The following is a 10,656-nucleotide window of genomic DNA, read 5'->3' as shown; positions in this document are numbered from 1 at the left end:
AGGACCTGGGGATTAGAACATAGACATTTTCCTGGTGTGAAGGGGGTGTTATTCTGCCTACCCCAGGAAGTATTGGATATTAGGGGTTTTTTTGAATTCATGGTATGGAACTTAGAAGAGATACGTTGGCTAGAGATACACTCCTTAATTAGGAGTCATTAGTTTAGACTCAGTTAGACTACTCTTTGATTAGAGATAGTAATTCAAGATAAGGCAGTGGTGGCCCACAGAGAAAGTGTAGTCTGAATAGAAGAGGACCGAAAATAGAATTATCTTAAATGATGAACAACATTTAAGTGGTGGTCCAAGGAAGAAAAATTCACAAAGGAGACAGAAGTACAGCCAAGAAGAAAATCAGGAAAGCAAACATAGTGGATACTGTTGGTTGTCTATCAGCATCCAGCCCTCCCCCGCATCTTTGCTAAGAGAGCCCTGATTTTGAATCCCCTCACACATAGCCAGGGATTCAAGAAAGACACCCTCAACTAACCAGTACATGGCATTTCTCTGGTGGTGGTGGTTGTTCCAAAGGTGGACATGTGACTGACATTGGCCAAACCAAATTAAGGACTTTATTTCATGATTGGGAGGAAAGGTTCCTCCATTCCTCTGGCTAAGAACCAGGAAGCACACTGCCTTACTTACTGCTGGCAGCAATTTTAAAAATGATCATGAGTGGAACTAATCTTAGGATGAAGCTAATGCTGTGGATAGTAAAGCAAAAAGAATCCAGGTTGCCTAGTCGGGTGTAGCTCAGCTGTTGAGTGTCGACCTGTGATCCAAGAGATCATGGTTCGATTCCTGGTTAGGGCACATGCCCATGTTGCAGGCTCGATCCCCAGTGGAGGGCGTGCAGGAGGCAGCCGATCAATGACTCATCATTGATGTTTCTCTCTCTCCCTCTCCCTTCCTCTCAAATCAATAAAGATTTTTTTTAAAAAAGTACCCAGGTTGCTGGTGATGTCCTGCCATGGAATCTGCTGGGGAAGCCAGCCCTCTGAGCTTTGCTGTAATGTGAAATAACTATTTAATTGTCTAAACCAGTCTGGAATGAGGTTTCTTTTAACTGCCGCTAAAAGCCTCCTGATAGTGAGTACACCACAGAAACCCAGAAAAGAGTTTCAAGATCTGGAAAAATGAACTTTGCCCAGAGTTATAGAGAGGGCAAGTAAGGTAAGAACTAGAAAGGGTGAGTGGGTAGCAACAAAGAGGTGGTTGGTGACATTACAGAGAGCAGAACCACTGGGGAGGCACCATGTATTTGTGAGTTCAAGTGCATTCAAGGTGAGGAAAGGAGAACATGGAGTTTTACTACAAAGGAAAGGGAAAAGATGAAGTTATTGTTGGAGGACACAGGCACAAGGAGTATTATTTTTTACATGTTTAAGATAAGCATGTTTAGGAAGGATGATAATTATGTGTTTTGATAGGCTATTACCTGTTAGGCATTGTATTAAGCATTCCAAATCTTTTTCTTTTTCTTTTTCTTTTTAATATATCTTTATTGATTTCAGAGAAAGGAAAGGAGAGAGAGAGAGAGAGAGAGAGAGAGAGAGAGAGAGAGAGAGAAACATCAATGATGAGTCATTGATCGAGCCCACAACCTGGGCATGTGCCCTGACCAGGAATCAAACTCTGATCGCCTGGATCCTAGGTCGACTCTCAACCGCTGAGCCACGCCCAGCCAGGCAAGCATTCCATATCTTAATGTATTATTCATAGCACCGGTGTAGGATAGACATCATTATCTCCATTTACATATGAAGAAATTGAGGCCTAGAGACAGTAACTTTCTAAAGATCACATGCCTGGAAATTGGCAGATTCAAATCTGGGGGGTGTGTGTGTGTGTGTGTGTGGCTTTATAACTTTGACAATCAGTGGTGAGTTCTCATCCACATTGATCAACTGTAGATTTTTGAAAGTGGTGACAGGTACATAAGTAACCAGTGTATAAAGCTTGTTTGGCAAATCTTCATTCTCATTACATTTTCTGGGTAACCACACATGAATACTGTATGGGATGTTACCCATATAATTTTAATAATTGGGTAACTCTCATGACTTTCTTTTGCTCTTTTTAAATACTTTAGTGTGCTTCCTCTTCTGTCTGAAACAAGGCTTTTGGTGTTTCATACCCTCAGGTCCCTAAGTGTATATTCATCTCTAATAAATTATTTTAAATGCCTTTCCATAGAAAGAATCATTTAAAAATGATCATTCTGTAACAATGATAAATTTCAGTTCCCTGGACAGTGTGTTAGGAGGAAAATCTCTTCCACATCATCACAGGCACCAAATTCAGTTTCTTCCTGTTGGTATCAGAAGAGCTCATCCTAAGGGCAGAATACTTAAATTAGTAAACAGCATCATCATCCTAACTCTACCTTCTCTTAGCTTGCAACCTACCAGTGAAAGAAAATAAGAGGAAAAATATTAAAAATCATATGTACTAAATGGAATTAAAAGAATCCTTTAAGAAACTTGTCTCAAACTAAAACTTGCTAAATTGAGATCTTATACAACCTGTTAAAGTAGTGGTTTGTATACTCACATTAACTGGCTGCTCCCTTTTAGGCTAATTGAGGACTCCTAGATGGCTCTGACTTTCTGGGACTTACATTTTCTTCTCAACTTACGTGAATCCAGATGTAGAACAGAAACTGATGCAAAACAACTGCCTGCATTTATTGTGCAGTTGCTAGTGCCTTCCAGATGGCCAGCTGAAGAGGTTAGGAAGATACTATCTATTCAGCTGCACAAAATAAAAACCAGCTAAATATGCACTGGGTGGGTATAGTGTTCCAGGAACCATTCTAGGCTGGGACTACATTGGTTTAAAAAAAAAAAATCCCTGCCCTCGTGGAGCTTGCATTTTAGTGGGAAGAAAGAAGCAATAAATAAATATACAATATGTCAAGTGATATTAAAAAAAAAAAAAAGGGATAGGAAAGGCTGTGGGAGGGGGAACTGCCATTTTAAATAGACGGATAAAGCCCGGTCTCACCGAGAAAGTAACATTCGAACATTTGAGCAAAGACCACGGAATAAGGAGGAACAGGTCCTATGTGTACTTCGGGGAAGAGCTTTTTCCCAAGCAGAGGAGCAGTAATTGCCAAGTCCCTGCAGCTGGGAGCATGCCTGGAATGTTCAGGAAACAGCAAGTGAGCCCGGCCGGGCGTGGCTCAACTGTTGAACGTTGACCTAGGATCCAGGAGATTGAGGTTCAATTCTGGGTTAGGGCATATGCCCAGGTTGGGCTTGATCCCCAGTGGGGGGCGCGCAGGAGGCAGCTGATCAATGACTCTCTCATCGTTGATGTTCCTATCTCTCCCTCTCCCTTCTTCTCTCTCAAATCCATAAAGATATATTTTAAAAAAACAAGTGTCACTGGGGCAGAAGGAGGACTTCGTCACAAAACTGGTTCCCTTTCATCCCTTCTCAGGTGAGTCTGAATGTCCCATCAGAAAGTTTTCTCATCTTGGTATCAAAACTTCTCTAGGGGTTAAAAAAACTCACTAGAGAAGGGCCTCAAGTCCATGTCGGGATGATCAAGCTCTGCCAAAACAAATGGGCAACAAAATAAAACACTTGTTTAGGCTTAGCTTATACATCCATGGAGAAATTTAAATGGATCAAAATCATTATTGAACTGAGGGGAAGGAACAGGAGCAAGAATTAACATTTATTGAACACCATAAACCAGGCATGGTGGGACTTACTGAGTTTTGTGGGCATCAAATAAGATAGCCCACAAAGCTGTTTATCAGCCCCCATTTTACAGGTGAGAACATTTAGAGCAGTAAGTAATAGCTGATAAGTAGAATCGAGATTTGAACTTGGCTGACTGACTTTAAAGTTTTTGCTTTTCCTCCTGTGAATAACTGCCTGGAACACCTCAAGAGGTCCTTGAAAGGAGTCCTTAGCATTCACAACATAAGAAGATTCCCCAATGAAAAGAGTCACAAAATATTAATGCTAAATTATTTCAGATAAACAAAGCCTTATCTGGTCTCATCTGATCCCCTACCGCTCCCATTATGGGAGTCCAGAGAGATTAAGTGATTTTCCAAGGTCAGGTGGTTATGTGGCAGAGGTGGGAGGCCTCACTGAGCAGTGTACAGGGCACTGGGACTGAAGTTTTCAGCCCACTTCCCACTAAGTGTGTGGTCTGAGAAGTCCTGAAAGCTCTTCAGACTTCTGTTTCCTCATCAGCAAAATAGAGGTGATAGTTAAATGAGAATTCATACAATAAACACCACATAATTTCCATGAGATTTACTTCTCACCTCTGTAATATAAATATTTCTGTTAGTCATGTTTTGAAATGAGAGAAACATAAACACAGAAAGGCAGGTCTCTAACACACCCCACTTCCCTCCACCACTACCACCATTAGGCCAGGCTGGGCCCACAGTAAGCAATCCTGGGCAGCCTAGGCCAAGACATTTCTCTGGGTCACACCTTGGTTCTCCTGAAGGCCTGGGTGTATCTGTCAACTATTGACACAAAATGATGCATCACCCAGAAATTCATGGGTTTGCAGTTGAACTCCATTCCCATGGCCAAAGCAAGTCACATGGCTAAGCCCTACATCAAGGAGGGGCGTGGGGAGGGAGGAATAGAGTATAAAGTCTTGATCTAGGGAAGAGGGGAAAATGTCTTAATCAGTTCAAGTCTCCCCATGCTCTGATGCTTGTCTGTGGCCTGTTCCTGGCTATGAAGTTGAGAAAATGTGCCTATAGCCACGGTGAGAAGATATTTAGGGACTGCCTGAGATTTCAGGTTGTGCAGATCTAAAGGGTCCCTGATGTACCCAAAGGCAAAGAAAATAGGACCTCAGCCTTGGGATTGAGCAGGATAGAAAGAATGAGCTCCAGATGATTGACTGCTCTGGGAAAACCCGTGGTGGAGATTTCAGATGATCTGAGAACCTTGGTTGTGGGAAAATTCCAGTGAGGTTACAGGTAAGTTCTTACATGAAGGAGACTGAGCTAGAGCAGCAAAGGTGAAGAATCTCCTCCCTCTATGATTCCAGTTTTCTCCCCTGAGTAACTGGCCAGGATTAGGGCATGACCCCTATCTGAAATAGAAATTATCAGATTCTCCAAAACTAAATCAGAACCTTCAAGAATTTACACAAGCAGTAAATCCCATACCTCTGAGTCTGAAACAAGTCTAAATACCTGTTACAGTGGTGCCTCGGTTTTCGAATAATCTGTTCTGGAAGAGCGAGCTCTGAAATGTTCAAAAACCGAGGGATCCACAGCCCACAGCTGGGCCTCAGGCTCTTGCCCTCAACAGAAGCGGAGTGGCAGGTTCTACTTCTGAGGCGTGTTCAAAAACCGAAGCATTTCCAGGTTTACAGCGTTTGTAAACAGAAATGTTCGTCAATGGAGATGTTCAAAAATGGAGGTACTACTGTATTTTAAATAGTTCAAGAGCTTTTACACTGAAAGAAATGGATAAAATATTACTATACCTAATATCCAATTTCATACTGTTTCACTAAAAGCATCTCCTGGGAAATAATCTTTCTTGTATCCCACTCTTTGGGAAAGGACTGAATTTGCCTTAGTTTTGTTGAATAAAGAATTGAAAAGATGGATACATCCTAAGAGCTCTCTGTGAGAATTGCAATCCAAATCTGTTATTTCCTTGGTCTCCAGTTTTGCAGTGAAATGCCTAATATCAAAAGGTTCCCTTCTTAAGGGTATCTTGGAGGAGCAGCTCTGTGGGAAATGGACACTCTGCATCCCTTCTCTTTAACCAAAGGGACAGAGACTTTCGATGTGTGAGGCCACTTCCGGCAGCATCTCTCAGCATCTAAAAAAGGCCCTGCTTTGTGAAATATGGCAGGGGACGAGCGTGAACTGGAAAAGGCCTGCAGTTTTCCTTGAAGAACTGCTCCCTTGCACGGCGCGTTGTTTCTTCTCAGAAATTGTAATCTGTCGCCACCTGGTGGTCCCTTTGTCTTCGTGTTTGGAATAACAAGCACTGGGCGTCTTAAGATTTGTACAAGATTTGCCCTAATACAAATCACACTGTCTTCCTTGATTAATTTCTTTAATATTAGAATATTTTCATCGCCTGGCTATCTAGGGGGAAGGGACCATTTGGCCATTATCTGAGCAATTCAGCTCTCTAGGAGAAACGGTTGTAATTTCCGGAGTCCTTTCCAGCGTCCGGCTGGCATTCTGCCTCCCTCGCCCCCCCTTAACCCTTCCCTGCCTCCTAGGAGTTGGTGAGTGTGGCCTGTGGGGTAGGGGTGTCGACTTAGCCATGGTCTCCTCAGTCCAGAATGATCTGGGGAATTACCTTTAAAGTACACAAACACACTGAATAGACCTCAGCTCCCATCTAAGAAAAGCCCAGTGTAAACTTAACAACGCTTCCCACAGCCCTGGTCTCAGGAGACAGGCGTTTAAGACGTGAACTGCCATATTCTCCCTCCCTCCCGCTCCTCTCTCTCCTTTGTCGTCAATTAGGTACTTAAAATACACCTTAAAGAGCCCGCTTAAATAAACCGACACGGTGGCTCTCAATTACCTTTCCCGGAGGCTAAAAATGCTAAATACGTCAAAAAACAAAACAAAAAACCCACAAACCCACAACCAACGACTGACGTTTCTTATTTACTCACCTTGACTTGGACCCTATTTTGCGCACGGAAGTCTCCCCGCAGCGCGTGAGGGAGCCCCTTCCACGCCGGACTCTTCCCTCCCACTCCTTTTCTCCCGTGGTGAAAGGCTCGGCTCCAAATCCGGTTGGACTGTCTTCAGCCCTCCCGGGGAAAGGGCACTGTGGGCGCCCGGCCGCGTTCCCAAGCCACAGCCCACGCTGGCCTACGGGGAGGCCGCGCTCGCCGACTGGGTGGGGCAGCCGGGCTGCGGGCTGGCGAACCCGGGGAGCGCCGGAGGGGTCGCGCTCGCCTACTCCTCCCGCCCCTGCGTCGCGTTCCATTTCTTCAAAGCGCTGAACCTCAGATCAAATGGCAACCAAACAGCTGGGCGGATACCACTCCCTTCCGGGCTACCCCTCCCCTCCGGTTCGAGTCCCCAGAGGGAGTATCATTTTTCCACCCCCATTGTCCAAAGCACCTTCCCATGGTCATCATAAAAGATAAAAAGAAGAGTGAAAAACAAAACAAAAATATAGATTCCAAATGTTCTGAAGAGCCAAAAGACGGCCACGACCCCCCTCAGTATGATTTCTTATGGGAAGGAGAGGAGGGGGCGCAATACTCCACCACCGCCCCCAACGAGGGAAAACAAGCAGCAGTTGCCGCGGGAAGGGAGGCGGGCTGGGCGCGGGGCAGGAGCTGCAGACTGACGCGGACCAGAAGGAAGCCTCCGGGGCCGGACCGCGGGCGCTGTCCTCGGTGCTGAAAGCGCAGGGCCCTGCCTGCGAGCTCGACGTGCCGGAACCGTGGGACTCAGACCTCCAGTTCCTTACCATCTCCGCCGAGCCCAAGATTCTGGGTTGGGGTGAGAGATAATTAGAAAATAAATCAAAGTTCTCAAGTCTGTTACGCTCCCCGCCTAACTGGAATGTCAACTCCTTGAGGGCAGGGATAGTATAAGCTGCTAGGACAGTGTAAGCTCCATGAGAACGGTGTCTGGCACGTAGTAAGTGACAAATATTCGTTTAATTTCTAACATTTAATTAAACATTTTTAACTTAAGGACAAGCCCTTAGCCCTCCCCTCCATAAAGGAGAAAGGGGAAAGTTCCCCGCAGCTGGACCAACTTCGCTTTAATTTGTGATACCCAGTCTTGTGGATTTCTTTTTCCAATGAGATCATTTTCTTGGCTAAAAACATTAGGGGTGAGCGGTTTGGACACCGGCGTCAGATGGGAGTGGTTGGAAATTTCTCAGTCTGACGCCACAGGTGAAGGTAAACGAATCTTCTTTGGGGAGAAACTTGGGTCGTGGGAGAAGGTTGAGGAGACAGAGGGCGAGCCGGCACCTTCCCGTGCCAGCTGACCCGGAGGGGCGCCAGGATTTTTTTGTGTCTTCCCTCCTTTCTCCTTGCCCCTCGCGTATTGCATAATAGCTTGGGCACCGGGCTCCACGGTTGGTACAACCATCTCTTCGGGAGGCTGGAGGAGAGGGCGTGGGTGGGATTCCGAGCCTCACCTGGGAGGAAACCACCCATTTCAGGCGTGAGAGAGAAGCTGCGCGCCGCGTGGTTCCAAGGAACGCTTCCTGCGCGGAGTGGGCACGCCCACCCTTCCCAGCCCCCAGCTCTGGCCTGGAGCTGCGGCTCCCCCAGGCTGGCTGTTCAGGATGCTTTCGTGTGTTTAAAAAGTGCCCAAGTTTTTATCGTAAGGTTCAGGGAGGGCGACAGTATTTTCTTTCGTGTCAAGGGCAACGCGGTTATTTCAAACCTCACAGCGAGATCTCTCTTACTGATCTGACTATATCTTCTCAGGGCAAATCTTCCATCTCCCTTACGGAATTTTCAGAGATTTGTAAGATTTTCTGCATTTCCACTATGTCGTGGTGGAAAGTGATAAACCATTAAGAGAGGAGAGGCGGCCTAGGGGGGACGAGCAAGGCCGCAGACGTGTCCATCAATAACCTTCGCCTGCTGCGCAGCAACAGGGAAAAAAGGATTACGGTGAAAACGAGCGGTGTCATTCGGACACGCACAAGGATCGACTTCGTTTTGCCCTAAATAATAAGGTGAAGTAGAGGAAAGAGGGGGACATAATTTAGCGACGAGGGTAGCTGGGGGATGGCTTGAAGGGACAGGACTGCACAGCCAGCCCCTCCAGGTGTTGGCTCTGGCGCGTCAGGAAAGACCCGGCTGGCACAGAGCCGCTCGGTTTCTGGGCGCCTGGCGCCCTCTGGTGGAAGTTTTCCGTGAACGGCCTTTTGTGGTGAGGGGCTTTCTGAACGCGGCAATTCATTAAACGTGCTTAAATGTTGCAAAAGGAGAATCCTAAAAAGCAAGGACTTTTACACACACACACACACACACACACACACACACACACACACACACACACACCACCGTCACCACTCTGTGCTCGGTTCCCCGTGTGAGTCGAGTGTCACTCCTGCATATTATTAACCTTCAGATGTGATCAGCCAGAATTACTTCTTTCCCCGTCACCAAGAGGACCAAAGTCAGTGAGGAACAGAATAAAGAAATAAAATGAAGTCACTATAGTCATGTGAATTACTAAAATCAAGTAGGTTGAGGCGTGAGAAAACAATTCTATTATGTTAACCAACCTGGGAACTTCAACTTTTTAACTTTCCGGTGTTGCCTCAACGCCTGGATATACATCAGCCCTCCCGACAGCCCTCTGATTGCCCCTGAAGGACTGTGGAAAGCATGTTCGGGTACCCAGACCGCCTGGCATCCATCATCCAGACCACCCCGTCATCGAGAGGATTACCTTCTCGGACCAACCCAGAGCCTAAGCATGCAGGGCTGACTTTTCTTAAGAACTTCTACGAGAAGAGCCTTCAACCTATCTTTCTTCTTGGGAACACTCTGGGTATTGCCGAATTGTGTCTTCGGTCTGCAAACCCTAAAGCCCTCGGATAAATCTTTATCACTTATTTCTAGTCCACGCCTCTGATTCGTCTACACTAGGTGGACACTAGGAGGGAGCCCAAAGTGGGTGTGAGACGGGGCCCTTACTCTGCCGTGGCACTGGGTAGCTGTGCTCAAGTGAGGGGCTTTGGGGAGACCTTGAGCTGGATGAGAGAACGGGTGGGAAGGAGATGGAGATTCCCTCAAGGGTCTGAGGGTTCCCCCTCATCTCTGCCTCCTTCGCTTTTACAACAATCCTGGCTGAGTAGAGGGCCAGAGAGGACACTGCGCGAGCTTTCGCGTGGCTGGGGAACTGCTGGGAAGGAAATTGAGGCAAAGCCACTGCTCTTGTCTTCTCGACGACATGGGGGTGGGGGAGGAGAGGGCGGAAGAAGTGCCCAGCCAAGCAGGATTCTTCACAGGAATTATCTTTTCCCTCGTTAACCCGACACTGCCTACTTCAAAAAATAGAGCGTGTGGAGTACATTCTGGATTACTCATAGGACCTTTTTTTTTTTTTTCCAGGCGCAAAACCGTGATCTGGATTTATAATCGCCTTGTAAAGCTCCAGAGGCGGTCAGGCACCTGCAGAGGAGCCCCGCCGCTCCGCCGAAGAGCTGCCCCCGCGCGCGAGCCGCGGCCGCGTGATTCCCCCGCGGCGCGGGTCCCGCCTCCCCGCTCCGCCCCGCCTCCCCCGAAGCCCAGCAGCCGCCTCTCCGCGTCGCTCTCTTCTCCTCCGGGCGCTAGCGTGCGGGACGGTGCTCGTGCGAGCGAGGCGGCCGCTGGAGGCGACGCCGGGCCGAGCACGCCCGTGGCAGACCGGCCGAGCCGGGCGCATCGCGGGGCGCGGCTGGGGGGAGCGGCGGAAGCGCCGGGCTCGCCGTCGCCGAGCCGAGGTGGGTAAGCGCGCGGCCGACTTCCCGGCGCCCAGCCCCGGCCGCTCGGCGGGGTCCTCTCCTCCCGCGGCTCCTCGGTCGCCCCACCACGCCGGCGTCCGCCATCCGCCCTCGGCGGCCGAGCGCGCACGGCGCGCCCGGGTCCCGGCTCTCGGCCGGCGCGCGGCGCAGAGACCCCTCCCCCCGCGCTCGCGCTCGCCGCGTCCCCACC

The sequence above is a fragment of the Miniopterus schreibersii genome (genome assembly GCF_964146895.1).
Source record: "Miniopterus schreibersii genome assembly, chromosome: 7".
Lineage (NCBI taxonomy): Eukaryota > Metazoa > Chordata > Mammalia > Chiroptera > Miniopteridae > Miniopterus > Miniopterus schreibersii.
The sequence above is the reverse complement of the archived record's forward strand: the minus strand, read 5'-3'. Positions refer to the sequence as shown.